The sequence below is a fragment of the Bubalus kerabau genome, chromosome 15 (genome assembly GCF_029407905.1).
Source record: "Bubalus kerabau isolate K-KA32 ecotype Philippines breed swamp buffalo chromosome 15, PCC_UOA_SB_1v2, whole genome shotgun sequence".
In the NCBI taxonomy this organism is placed as follows: Eukaryota; Metazoa; Chordata; class Mammalia; order Artiodactyla; family Bovidae; genus Bubalus; species Bubalus kerabau.
In genome coordinates, this window is record NC_073638.1 from 31,527,872 (window position 1) to 31,542,430 (window position 14,559).

General features: G+C 48.7%; 1 protein-coding gene across 1 annotated transcript in view; it reads left to right on the forward strand.

Moving 5' to 3' along the window:
- Nucleotides 1-14,559, forward strand: part of GRIK4 (glutamate ionotropic receptor kainate type subunit 4) — a 341,407-nt gene that overhangs the window by 278,798 nt on the left and 48,050 nt on the right. The gene's annotated exons all lie outside the window — the stretch shown is intronic.

Sequence of the window (14,559 nt, forward strand, 5' to 3'; positions counted from 1 at the left end):
GAAAATTCCATGGGCAGAGAAGTCTGACGGGCTACAGTCCATGGAGTCACAAAGAGTTGGACACGACTGAGCGACTAAGCACACACACCAGGAAGATCCCACATGCGGTGGGACAACTAAGCCCTTGTGCAGTAACTACTGAAGCCCGTGTACCACAGCTACTGCTCCTGCGCTCTAGAGCCCATGCTCTGCAGCAAGCGAAGCTGCTGCAATGAGAAGCCCATGCACCACAGCTAGAGAATAGCCCCTGCTCGCTGCAACTAGAGAAAACCTGCACGCAGCCACAAAAAAACAACTAAATAAAATTATTAAAATTCAATAAAATGTATTTTTAAAAAACCCACCAGGCAGGACGGTGCAGCCCAAAGCACAGGCCAGGTACTGGGGGTGTCGAGCAGATGGGCAGAGGATGGAGGTGGGATGCCAGAATCAGAAAGAGCATAATATTAACAGCAGCAAACTTGATTGAGCAGTGAACATGTTCTTTGTGTCAGACCTTGGACATTAACTCATGTAATCCTCACAGCAACTCTGTAAAAGAGAAGCTGTTGCCATTCATACTTTACTCATGAGAAAACAAGTTCAGAGAGGTTAAGTAACTTGCCCATGATCACATAGCTAGCAGGACGCATACTTAAACCCAGGACCCACAAAACACTGTGAAAACACCGCTATCCAACATGGGATGAAGTGCTGTCTCCTTCTGGGTTTTAAGACCCATCTAGAGTGGAGGCTGGCAAGTGTTGGAGGGTGTTTTCGGCTCCCAGTTGAGGGGCCAGGTTCCCCGGCTCCCAGGCACTGGGCTTTGCCTGGTGTTCACAGCAGAGAGAGAGTTGGCTCCTGAGACTTTTACAGTCCATCCAGTTGTTTGCACCAGACAAGGGATCTGGACTTTTCTCCATCCAGATGCAAAATACAAATCCAGTTAAAACAGCCAAATGTTCCTTTTAGCTTGTCTTGAATTAGAAGCCACCCAGATGTTTAAACAGAGATAGGCTATAGATTTGTCATGTCTGAACATACCAGCCCTTGGCACAAATAATGTAGCCACTGCAGCCCTGTATGTATCTTCCAGGCTTTTTTATTCCAAAGAGTCAGCAGGCAATGTTTTATGTGGCAGCCTGGATGGGAGGGGAGTTTGGGGGAGAATGGATACATAATATGTATGGCTGAGTCCCTTTGCTGTTCACCTGTAATTATCACATTTTTACTTGGCTCTACTTTAATACAAAATAATTAAAAAAAAAAAGTCAGCAAGATGCTGAGTATCAGGCTTGATGGTAGCCACTCTTTCTTCTATTTGAGCAAATCACTTAACTTTTTAAAAAGCATTGTAATTGAAATATACATATAGAATGCACACAAATCATAAGCATCAACTTGACTTATCACAGAAGGGACATACCCATGTCATCACAATTCCGGTCAAGACATACACCAGCACCAGCACGCTGCAGACCCTTCCCCTGCCTGCCAAAATGCCTCCCCTCACTCTGCACCCTCCCTCCTCCCAAAAGGTAACCATCGTCCTGAATTGAACACCATCTTTGCTCTTATTCTCCTATCTCTACATGGGCTACTGCTGGCTTTGAAGTTGTTATGGAGCTCATATGCAGTCTGTGAAAAGAATTTTAGAGGTGTTTATTATGAGGGGGCATGAGAACCCTGTCAGCACCTCTCTAAAGTAGACCAAATGCACTTCAGCACCAAGGAGGAGGGGCCAGAGGCTTATGACAGCACCTTTAGCTGTCTTCTTGGGAAAAACAGCAGGGATCCCTGAGAAAATGCCCTCTGCCCTTGGCAATGGCTTTGACTTGTGCATGTACTGATAAGAAATGAGAAAAACGCTAGCTGTTAACCAGTACATGGATCTGATGAGTCAGGTCATTGCTCACCCTTCCTGGCACCCTGTGGCACAGCTCAGGGGTCAATCTGAGGCCAGTTCAGACATTTCTTCTGTCCAGCAAGACAGTAAGGGATGGGGGAATCACTGGAGGAGGCTTGTTGACTTGGAGTTCAGCAGGGGCAAAGGGGCCACCTCTGGAAGGTCTCTGTGGCTGTCAGCAATGCTCCCAGGAGCTGGTGGTCCTTTATCTCACCCAACAACAGTCCTAAGAGCAGCCTGTGAATCACGCTGTTCCTAAACACAGGGCTGACAAGTGGGAAGGGAAATAAAAGAAGAGCACCGTGAGCTAGAATGCTGTCAGATACACACAGGCCTGGAATCCAGAGGCCCCAGCAGCTGTGGAACTGGCTTGGTCAGCACTGGTTTTCTTCCTGAAAGGTCAGGGCTGCAAGCTTGATCCCCATGTGGGCCAGTTAGCCTTGCTCAGTGTCAGAGCCCCACACCGTGTCCCAGACCTTTGGCTTTTCTGGCAGCCAGCAGGGTATGTGGGAGACTGGCAGCAGTGTGTGAGCTCACCAGTGGCAATCCTCTGCCTCTTATCATAGGTCCTACTGAGGGCCACATTGTCATGTGGGCTGGAGGTTTGTATCAATTTGATTGGGGAATAAGGAGCATTTGGATTATGAATGAGCCTATCATCCTGAAAACTGGGGTTTCTATCGTTTTCTTTGATGTGTCAATCACTGGTCGATCTTCAGCAAATCGGGGGTTGGGGATGATGAAGGTGCTGGTAAGGGTGCCACAGTGTGAGGAAGCAGAGTTCAGGCTTCCCCGGGGAATCCCTGCATCCCCAGACTCTCAGGGCTAGTTCTTTCTCACATCCCAACTACATAAACACAGCGTAACCTCTATCATACGTATCGGTTTTCCAATCATGGGATTTCTTTGTTCTCTCTTCAAAACCTATATTGATCTTTTGAAATAATCACTGTTTTAAATAACATTGAAGTTGAGCCTTTAACTTGCAACAACAAAAATAATAGCTTACACTTCTGTAGCATTTTCTGCTCCAGGCACTGATCTGAGTGCTTTTCATATATCATTTCATTTAGTCTTCACAACATCCTTATGAGGTATGTATCATTACTGTCCCACTTTCCAGATGAGGAAACTGAGGTACAGAGAGGTTTGGTCACTCACCTAAGATTATGGTGGCTGGTGAGTGCCGAGGGTGGCTGGAGCATGCGCACTTTTAGCTGGAATTGTGCATAATTGCTCCCTAACTCAGAGTCAAGATGAGAAAATCACATGAATGAGCTCCTGCTTGCTTTCTTTGATTCGTCTATTCATTCATTCAGTTGTGCCTTTCTTCATCAAATATCTATTTGGTACCCATCACATGCCAGGCACTGTTCTAGTCTCTGGAGAGCTGTGTGGCCACAGCAACAACAGGTTCCTGCCTACTGGAACCTTCTTTCTAAACAGACAATAAACAGGAAGATGAAGGAATGAACAAGACAATTTTAGATGGTGATTTTTGCCGTGAAGGAAAAAACTCAGGATAATTACACAGAGAGTGTCAGAGAGAGGGCTCCTTTGAATGAATATTCTGGAAAGACCACTCTGAGATCCGAACCATGTGCAGAAGCAGCCTCACCAAGGCCAGGGCAGAGCTGGGAATTGGTGTTTAGTCTCTCAGTCATGTCCGACTCTTTGGTGACCCCATGGATTGTAGCCCACCAGGCTCCTCTGTCCATGGGATTTCCCAGGCAAGAATACTGGAGTGGGTTGCCATTTCCTCCTCCAGGGGACTTTCCTGACTGAGGGATTGAGCCTGCATCCCTTGCATTGGCAGGGGGATTCTTTACCGCTGACCACTTGGGAAGCCCAAGAGCAGGGAGAGGAAAGAGTAAATGCCAGAATTCCACAATGCAAATGAACCGGTCACGTTTGAGAACCAGAGCACTGCCCCATCACACCATGCCTGGTGGGCCTGATAAGGAATCAGGGTCAGTAATTGGAAAGTCTGTCTCTCTGGGTTCTTTTCCTGGGGTCCACGGCCACCCAAGGATCTGAGGAGAGCATCAAGAGAGATCATAAACTTAAAAGGGAAAAATTTATATCTATGTTTTTTTCTAAATTCAAACTGAAATATGATATTTCCTTTATCTATAAATGTGGGCAACAAACCTTATTGGTATTAAGCATTCTGTGACTCTGTCAACAATGGTGCCATTAGAATGTTGCTAGACCTACCTCTCATGCGAAGAGTTGACTCACTGGGAAAGACTCTGATGCTGGGAGGGATTGGGGGCAGGAGGAGAAGGGGACAACAGAGGATGAGATGGTTGGATGGCATCACTGACTCGATGGACGTGAGTCTGAGTGAACTCTGGGAGTTGGTGATGGACAGGGAGGCCTGGTGTGCTGCAATTCATGGGGTCGCAAAGAGTCAGATATGACTGAGCCACTGAACTGAACTGAACTGAGACCTACCTCTGGCTCTCATGGTCAATGTATCACAATTATGTGGTTATGTATTCTTTACTTTTATTTTTTATTCATTTATTAGCCGCACCATGTGGCATATGGGATCTTAGTTTCCCCACCAGGGATCCAACCTGCACCCCTTGCATTGGAAGCAAAAAGTCTTAACCACTAGACTGCCAAGGAGGTCCCTTGTAATTATGTATTATGTAATACAGTCACATGATACAGCAAATGTAATAAACATTTTAAAACATTTTTAAAGAAAGGGTCGACAGACCTCACCAGACCGCTGATGAGGGTCCATGGCATAGAAAAGTAAAAAGGCAATACAGAGAACAGCATGATCTGCTTTAGCTTCAAACACCACCACCCCCCCCCCGCCCCTCCCCCGGCTACAGTTGGAAGAGGGGATTATAAGGGCAGAATGACCCCTGAGCTCAGTCCACAGAGGTTACTGGATTTAATCCTTGCAACAATCTCAAAAAACAGGCATGATTGTGTCCATTTTGGAGGTGAGGAAGCTGAAGCCCAGACTTCAGGTAATTTGCTCACTGCAGATTGTAGAATTGGGATTGACATACATCTCTCTGACCTGAAAGGGCAGAGAGGGTCCGTGGCCAGAGATGGGAGCATGTGACAAGAGGTCAAAGGTCAACAACATTTGTTGGCCTCCTGCCCCAGCTTGGACCCCTGTGCTGCACAACTTCACCCGTGAAAGAATTGTCAACCCGTCTTTGCTTAAGCCTGGTTCTTTCCTCAAATCGGCCCACATAGGCCAATTACACAGCTCTGAGCTGAGCCAACTAAATATTTCATGGGGATTTTAATTTAACTCTAAAGAAATTCATCCAGCCCTGAGAGTAGGCTGTCACCTCAAGAAATAGCACCAGGGAGCCCTTGCACCTGCCAGTGACATTGCTACTTCCCCGGGAATGCTAATGCTTCTCTGGGTTTGACTCTGAGCCTTGTAGGCTCAGCCCTGGGTGCATGAGTAAATCTCTCAGATTTGGGCTCAGATGTGCTCAAAAAGGGCTTCCCAAGTGGCTCAGTGGGTGAAGAATCTGCAGAAGATGAGGGTTCGATCCCTGAGTCAGGAAGATCCCCTGGAGGAGGACATGGCAACCCACTGCAGGATTCTTGCCTGGAAAATCCCTTGGACAGAGGAGCCTGGTGGGCTACAGTCCATGGGGTTGCAAAGAGTCGGACACGATTGAATGACTGAGCATGCACGCACACATACTCAAAAAGGTTCTGATCAGGACCTTCCTCGGAACGGGAAGCAGGCTGATTTGAGTGTGTGTGTGAGAGAGAGAGAGACAGGTGACTAGCTGGTCCTCCTCCGTGTTCCCATATCCTGGACTGAAAGAAGGGAGGGGAAGGGATGGGTTGACCCCCAGTCTCCTCAGTCAACAGGGCACCCATCATTGTGCAGGTGCCATGGGGCCCTATTAATTTACCCTCAGCCCCAGCCCACGGCGGATGGAGTGGGAAGCCGCCTACCTAACGCAACAGAAGAGCAGCTGTGTGCAAAGCTGAAACCTATTATTAGGGCGTCTAAGTGATGGCTCCTGTGGATAACAGCGAACCCTGGAGTGGGAGTGAGCTCCCCGGCACCTTCAGATCCCGTTGCCGCTCAGCACAGGGACCCTGGTGCATCCCGGCAGGTTCCCTGAGCGGCTCCCTAGGTGGGGTCAAGAGAGGAGAAGAAGGTGCCCAGCAGGTAGATGGATCAAAAGACAGAAAGTGAGCACATAATCTAATTTGAAATGGGCTGAGCTGCAGGTGTTAATCTGCTCCACTGCGCAGCACGGAAGGCCTGAGGGCTGCCGAGATTCTGGAAGCCGGTCCTTTCTCTTCTGGCCCGCCTGGCTCAGCCCGGGTCCTCTTCAGCATCGGCTTCTTCCCGGAGGGTAATTAACACCTCTCCGCTGACGGCTGCCTTAATCACAGAGCGTGGGGGCCCATTCGCTTTTCGCTTGGGCTCCCTGTGTAGCACACAGCCCTGGAGTTACAGGGAGCTGGGGCTGGGGAGGGGGCAGGGGAAGAAGGGAGCCCTCTAGTGGGGATGTAGGGCTTCGAGTCCTCTTTAGGCTGGAGCATGAAGAAGTGCACCTGTTTGCATCCGGAGCATGACCTGAATTTGGTTATAATGACCCAGCTTCCAAATAAGTCCCTCCGGGTACAGGCTCGTCAGGTATGTGTCAGAAATCAACCTGATTCTGCTGTCGGCAGGAAGGGGCTGGAGGGTAGGCCGTGTCTGAGAAGTTGGCCCCCTGTACCCTGCCCTTCTGGCTGCACTTGCTGTGTGTCCACTTTGGGAATGTCACTATGAACAATGCAGCCATAAGAAAGCAGTCCTGAGAATATGTGCATCTGAAGACAGATTTCTCTGTTTCCAAGCTGTGTGTACTTGAGCAAATTAGTCTCAACCTGTCTGGGCCTCAGTTTCTTTGTTAAATGAAGCCTATGGCAACTACATAAGTTAATTTTTTTGACAATATGGTCCTTTCTTCTTATAATCTAATGGGGGAGCTAATTTATGTGCATGACTGTTCACAACAATAATAATGTTCACACAATAATAATAGTAAGCGCTCTCATTCAATGAGAATTATTCTGTGCCAGGCATAGACTTTGTGTGGGTTGTTCAATTAATTCCTGTAGAGGCTCCATGAGGGTGGGAGCTGTTGTTAGGCCCACTCTCTCGATGAAGAAATTGAGGCACAGAGAAGGTAAGTCCTTTCTCAAAGTCACACAGCCAGTAAGGGTAGGGTTGGCATGTGAGCTCAGGTGCCTGTTCTAATATAAGGCAATTTATGGGAAATGCTACCTAAGTGGTATAAGCAGTGTTTTAGCTCCATTCCCCGCCCCCCCCCATATATATTCACTTTATGATTATTTCTATTCATTTATCTTTGGCTGCATCAAGCCTTGGTTGTAGCATGTGGGGTCTTCCCTGTGGCATGGGTCTTCTTGTGTGGCACTCAGGCTCCCTGTCCGTAGCACATGGGCTCCAGAGCGCTTGGGCTCAGGAGTTGCAGTCTGCAGGCTTAGTTGCCCTGTGGCATGTGGGATCTTAGTTCCCCGATCAGGGATTGAACCCACGTCCCTGGTGTCGGAAGGCAGGTTCTCGACCCCTGGACCACCAGGGACGTCCCTTAGCTCCCTTTTTGATTGAGAGGAGGGAAGGCTTATTCCTGAGAAACTGATAGGGAAGTTTATACAGAGGAGATATACTTTGAATGGACCTTAAAGAGGGGAGTTACCATTGAACATTCCAAGTGAAAGAGCTATAGGAGGCGTGTTTGACTCCCAGGGGCTTCAGGAGGAGTGCTGGGAAATGAGGCTGAACTTGGAGAGGTGCGGAGACCATGAGGTCTACTCCCAGGCTACACCTGCAGCTCTGCCTGTGTGTCGGTTTACTAACTAAGCAACAGGCAGGGCTATGGGCATTAAATGTGTTAGGGTTACAGACCTGATTCTGCTTAAAGTACTTCAGGGCCTTTCAACTGCTCTTCAAGTCGTTGCATCTTCTGCCTGCCCCTCCAGCTTCATCTTACAGCACCGTTCCCAGCCCTGTGCGCTTCAGACACTCTGGCCCTCTTCTGGAATGCCCCAAGCTCCTTCCTGCCTCAGGGCCTTTGCACATGCAGCAACCCCCCACCCTGAGTGGGAGTGCTCGTCCCAGGCCTTCTCACTGGTAACTCTTGTTCAGATAACTGAGTCTCATCCTGAGAAAGCTCCCAGGAAGACTCTGTCAACCCGTGTTTTCCCTTCTTATGGGGCCACAGATGACTCCTGTAAGCACTTAGTGCAGCTGTCATTCTACAGATTTCTTTTCCAACAGTCTGGCGACTGCCTCTGCTGCCGTCAGGGACCCTGCCTGTGTTTGCTTACCCCTGTATCCCAGCACTTTGCTCCCTGCCTGGGGCAGGGCAGAGGGTCGATAAGAGGATGCTGTTACAGAGGGAAGGATTGCTGGGGAGGGGGCAGTGGGTTCTGCCTTCCCTGACATTCCACACTCCAGGGCAGATCCCAGGAGCTGACTGGGGATCCAGTGAGCTCCGTGGTCCCATGTCACCCTGGGCCCAGATACTCAACCAGAGCCCAGCATCCTTTATCCCTCCCTGGGAAGCCAGGCTTGGTGAACTTGGGGCTCCTTCCTATCTGGGTCTTTACAGATAATGCCCTCACCACTCTCACCACCTCAGGCCTGGCCTTGCTTGGGATTCTGTAAGCCTTTTCAATATACAAAGGATCTCCAGAGACAATTACCCCGGAATGAAGGCTTCCAGGAATGCTCGATACACCCTTATTCTGTGTAGCATTTTCTCTTTCCAACTGTATCCTCCCAAAGCTTTCCAGTGTTAAATAACACAATAACAGAGTTAAATAAATGCCAGCAAAGGATGTGAGGCACTATGGGGCCTGAGTAGCAGGTGAAACAAGATCTGTGCAGATGTGACCAGCAAAGGAGTAGAAAGCTGGTGACAAGGCAGGTGAAGGAGGGCAGCCGGCCTTCCCAGTGGGCAGGAGCCCCAGGGGACTGGGAGGCAGTGGGGGCCGAGTTAAAAAGAGGCCAGAGAACAAAGACCTGGAAGCTGACTAGAGATAGCATGATGGATCCAGGAATTCAAAGGGAACTGGGGAGGTCACTGAATCTGTTGTCCCCAGAGGAGAATCGTATAGCAAGGAAGAGGCTGTGGACAATGGCTGGATTTCGCTTCCAAGTTGGATGTTAGGTTTTTCCTTGAGATTTCTAAGCAGTGGTACAGTATGCGGCCTAAGAGGGTCCTTAGGTGGATAGGCAGTTACACCAGGGAGGCTCACTGGGTCGGTTCCGCTGTGTGTGTGTCCCAGGTCACCTGGGAAAGGCCGCTAGGGGCCAAATGTCCGGAGACCTCTGCCCACCTGGAGGTGGAACAGGCCTGGCTGCCCCCTCAGACGTTTCTACAACTCATCGTGGGTTAAGATGTTGTCTCCAGAGGCCCTGTTGAGATTCTCCTCATTATCAAGTTCATCATCATTTTCACTATCAGTATCATCTTAACATCAAACATTAATCAGGTACTTACTTTGAAGCAGGCCCATGCTCAGCATTTATAAGCAGCGTCTCATTCACTTTCTTAGCAATTCTGGGAAGTGGGGGCTATTATCATCCCCACTTTCAGATAAGCAAACTGAGGCTCAGAGAGGTTACATAACTTTTGTCCAAGGTCACACAGCAAGGAAGAAATAACAGAGCCCAGACGGGTCTGGCCCACACTGAAGGCTGAGTCTCAGCCACCCCGTCTACTACCTCCATTGCCCCAGGCAGGTGTGGGGGGGACTCTACAGTGTGCAGAGTTCATAGGGCTCTTCCACACCCATCATCTCTCTTGACTCTCACATAATATCGATAGGCAGGCATCACCCCATTGTATAACCTGGTAAGCTGAGTCCAAGAGAGGCTAAGTGAGTCGTTATGAACATTTGGTCAGCAAAAGGCAGAGCCAGGTCTTCTGACCCACCCCATCCTCTCATTAGCCAGGCTCCATGTGAGAGAGGAGCTCTTAGACAAAGGAGGCAGGGAGCTGAGGCAGCGGAGGTCTGCCCAGGGTGCCTGGGCACTGCTGAGGGCAAGGGATAGAATTTTGCCTTAAAGGGGGCAGCAGGCGCCTAAAAGAAAAGAAAAGGGAGACAGGAAAGCTTTGATCCTTCAGCTCTTTCAGGATCTGGTGCTGTGGGCAGAGGCCTCCCTGGAGGCGTTCTCAGGGAAGCACGGGGTGGGGTCTGCAGGCTGGGGCAGGCACGGCCCAGAGCCCTGCTGTGAATTTGCTGTCTTCCAGCCAGGCCTCTCATCCCAGGAGAAGAGCCACGGCCACCCTGAGGCTTAAGGCTGATAGCGATGATGGTGGCAGTCTGGTGTGACCCCTATTCAACCCAGGAGGCACAGGGTAGTATGTTTTGGAAGTCACCTCCAGGCTGCCTGCAGTCTGCCCTCCCCTTGTAAATTCCACAAACATCCAGGAGATAAAAGAGGGGATCTCTCAGAGGCAGAACATGAAGCTCTTCAAAGAGCACTTTCAATCAAAAATGGGAAGAGGAGAGAGGTCTTTCTCTCAGAGGGAATGTATTTATACACCCCTGTGTGTGTGTGCACGTGCACACACACACACACACACACACACCCAGTAACCAGGAGCATCATGATGCTTACAGAATGTTCTGCCTGTTTCGTGTTCCCATTCCTCCCTCTCTTCTTTCTCTAGCTCCAGGCATCCTACCCTTTTCTGGCTTCCCGGCCCCCACAGGGTACACCTCTAGATCTGCCCTCTCCAGATGGCATTGTATCTTTCTGGCCTTTCTGGCTTTCCTGCCTTGGGCTCTGCTCCCTGCTGACTAAGGTGATAAACAGACTCCTCCCTGACATCTCTGAAACATCGATTCTAGGGACCACCATCATCTTCTGGAGCAAACGGGGACCAGTTGATGGAACTTCCTCCCTTCCTAGTCCAGCAAAATGAAAGCCTGGGATCTTAGGCCTGGGGAAGAGCTTCAGAGGGCTTCCCAGGCAGCGCTAGTGGTAAAGAATCCACCTGCCAGTGCAGATTAGACATAAGAGACATGGGTTCAGTCCCTGGGTTGGGAAGATTTCTTCCTGGAGAATCCCATGGACAGAGGAGCTCGGCGGGCTACAGTCCACAGTGTCGCAAAGAGTCAGACATGACTGAAGCGACTTAGCACGCACACATGCAAGAGCTTCAGAGCATCTGGTTGAGTCTTTTCATTTCACAGTAGCAGAAACTCAGGCCTGGACGGTAGAATCACTTATCCCAGATCACAGTGAGTTTATGGCCCAGCTGTGATGAGAGCCAGGTCTTCTGATGTCCTGTCTGTGGTTCTTTCACTGGAGAGCATGGCTCTCCCCAAAGAGTAACCAGAGATGCAGAAGGGCTGGGCTGAACTGTCGTGATGCCCACTTCCCTTGACTTCCCATGTCCACAATTGCTAGTCTGCAGCCCCAGCCCCTGCGGTTGTTAATTTGGTTTCATGGCTCATGACCTCCTCATCAAAGCCTGCTTTACAGGATAATGTCTTTTTAACGAAGGTAAAAATAAAAGACATGCCTGCCTTTTGGAATAGCCAATCCCATGAGGTTGTTGCTGGTAATCCAGGCTGCACAGAAGCCATAGAATGTGATTGCTGCTCACTACTGAGTCAATGAAAAAACAATCCACTACATAACCTCCATAGCTTCTTCTAGCACCTCGCTCTTCCCTCCTTGCCTCCCCTGCACCCTGGTTACTGTCAAGTGGAGACAAAGGAGAGAGAGAAGGCTGGGCTAAAGAGGCAGGAGTGCCTCCAGGGGGCAGTTTTCTGTTTGGTCTAGCTTGGGGAAGCGTCTATTTGAAAATAGACAGAAGTGCCGGGTCTGAGGCTGGGACAGACGTTCTCCCGGGCTGTGTGGTCTTTCTGCTTCTATCCAAGAAAGCACCCTCCTGGGATGCTGTCCATTTCTAGTTTCCTCTCCACATGGAATTGTTTTACCATAATGTTGTTGCTGGCCGACTTTATAAACTTGTGAAATGATTTCTAGATTGCAGTCTGAAGTTCGCCCTTTTGGGAGGAAGGCTGTGTTGGTGGTGGTGGAGGGAAAAGAAACTTGAGCATAGAGTTGTTGGTTTGGATGTATCTTTTTTTTTTTTTAATAACCAGAAAAATGACAGGATGCTGTGGTTACCTCTTGCCCATTGTATCAGTTTTCATTTTTCTATTCTTTTCTTCAGTTCTTTCATTCCAACCTATTAAACTCCTATCTCCTCTGCCGAGGGTCTTTGCAGGGCTTGACTGCTCTTTTGCTGTAACCCTGCACAGGACCAGTATTGCACCTGCTACATCTTTGTGGTTGATTTCTGTTGCTTTACAAATGTGCTGTTGAGTGGAACTCAAGTTAGAGCCACTGTCATTGAGGGACTGAAAAAAAAGTTCTGAAAGGTCCAAATAACCCTCTGAAGGATCCCCACAAATGAAGGCACTAACAATCTTCTAATCAAACTTCACTCCTTTCTCAAGGGTTGACTCACTTAACAGCAGTCATCAGCACTCTCTTGGAGAAATATGGAATGAGCTCAAAAAGGCATTCATGTTTTTCGTTTTTATTAAAAATCTCTTACATCTGCAGTCTAGTTACTTTAAAGCCTGGCCTCACTTTGTAAGGGATTCTCTGGTGGCTCAGATGGTAAAGAATCTGCCTGCAATGCAGGAGACCTGAGTTCAATCCATGAATCAGGAAGATCCCCTGGAGAAGGGAACAGCTACCCACTCTAGAATTCTTGCCTGGAGAATTCCAAGGACAGAGGATCCTGGCGGGCTACAGTCCATGGGGATGCAGAGAGTCGGACATGACTGAGTGACTAATACTTTCACTTTATAAGGCTCTACCTTGTTAACTGATGCTGGATCGAGTGGCTGCTTTTAGCATGAGTTGGGGGTTGAGGAGCGGAGCTGAGATGGAGAAGAAACTGACTTTTGTCAATGGATGTATCCTGTGTGTACAAATCATAAATCCCTTTGTGTATAAAGTGAGGAGTGACATGTCTGTCTCCTTACTTCCTTTGCAATGATTTAGGAAAAATCGCACACATGTGTAGCATGTGTGTGTGTGTGTGTTTTCTCATTCAGAGCCAGTTGGCCTGTTTGTAGATTGTTAAACACCTCACTTTTCCTCCTTTCTTTCTCCACTTTGTGTGTCAACAGATCCACCAGAATTAGTGGTGAAAGAAGCTGAAATGGAAACCTTGATGGAAGCTAGTCTGAGATACATGCCTAGGTTATAAAACATAGCTCTTAAATATCGGTATAAGTCAGAATCACTTGGACAACTTGTCACAAATAGATGCCCGGGCCTCGTGACCAGAGTCTGATCCAGGAGGTTTGGGATGAGACTCAGGAATTCACATTTTAATAAGCCCTTTCCTCATTAACATTCTTCGTCTTTAATAAGAATAAGGTGATTCTAATGCGGGTGATCCTAGACTACACTTTGAAAATTACTGTCGGAGAATTGCCTGGAAGGATCCTGGTACTGTCTAAACCCCATACCCTTGGTTTGCGGATGAAATTAAGGAAGCCAAGAGAAGTGAAGTGACTAGGTTGGTTGGCTAGTTAGGGCAGAGCATGGCCAGAAGTGAACAGCACTCTGGGCCTTTCCCCCCACTCTATGTATAGGGGAGCAGGCCAATAGGAAGTGAGCTTGCTTTGCAACAGAGTGTATTGAAGTTAGACACAAGGAAGAACTTCCTGACAGAGAGGTATATGGAGGCGCTGACAGCACTTCCTTTCTCAGGGGATCTTAATTCAAGAAAGATTCTCATCAGGTGTGGGCACCTGAGGTGCAGAAACATCTGGTGACTTCGCATAAGAGGGATCAGAGACCCTTCTCAGAGTTCTGCTCTGGCACCTGGATTTTGACCTTGACAGCAATGTAAGGCCAGTGGTTCAGGAAGACTGCGGTGTAGTCCTGCCTCTGACAAAGACAAGCTCGTGACGTTGGGCCACTCGCTCAATTCTTGGCCTTCATTTCTTCCCTGGGAGATAAATGCGGTTGCGTTAGATTGCCTGTAATTTCCGAGGAGCCATCATTTTTATTTTCCACTGTAACTCCCTCACCAAAGCTCACACAACACTGGGACTTGTTTGTTGGCTGAGCAAGTTCATCAGTTGAATAAAAAACTACTCATTATTGAGTATCCAGAAGTTCTTTCTGCCAATTCTCCCTTGCCTAGGGCGTTTTTAGTCTCTGTCTGACAGGTCCGTAGTGAGCTTCCCTTTTTATCCTAATTTACATATTTAAAGGGGTCTAACCTCAGATGAGGTCTTCCCTGGTAGTTCAGTGGTAAAGAATCTGCCTTTAATGCAGGAGACACTCGTTCGATCCCTGGGTCAGGAAGATCCCCTGGAAAAGGGCATAGCAACCCACTCCAGTATTCTTGCTTAGAGAATCCCTCAGCTGAGGAGCCTGGTGAGCTACAGCCTGTCGAGTCGCAAAGAGTCGGACAGGACCGAAGCAACTGAGCACACACACGTACTTCAGATGAACATGAGTTACAGCTTCAACATCCATGTCCTCTCATGAGTGATTGTTCAGACCTCTGGCTTCTTAGGATCACTCCCCAAGCAGAGAAGCCAGACCAGAGTGGCACCTCTCCATCACTGGCATCTTTGGTCACAAGTCCCTGTGC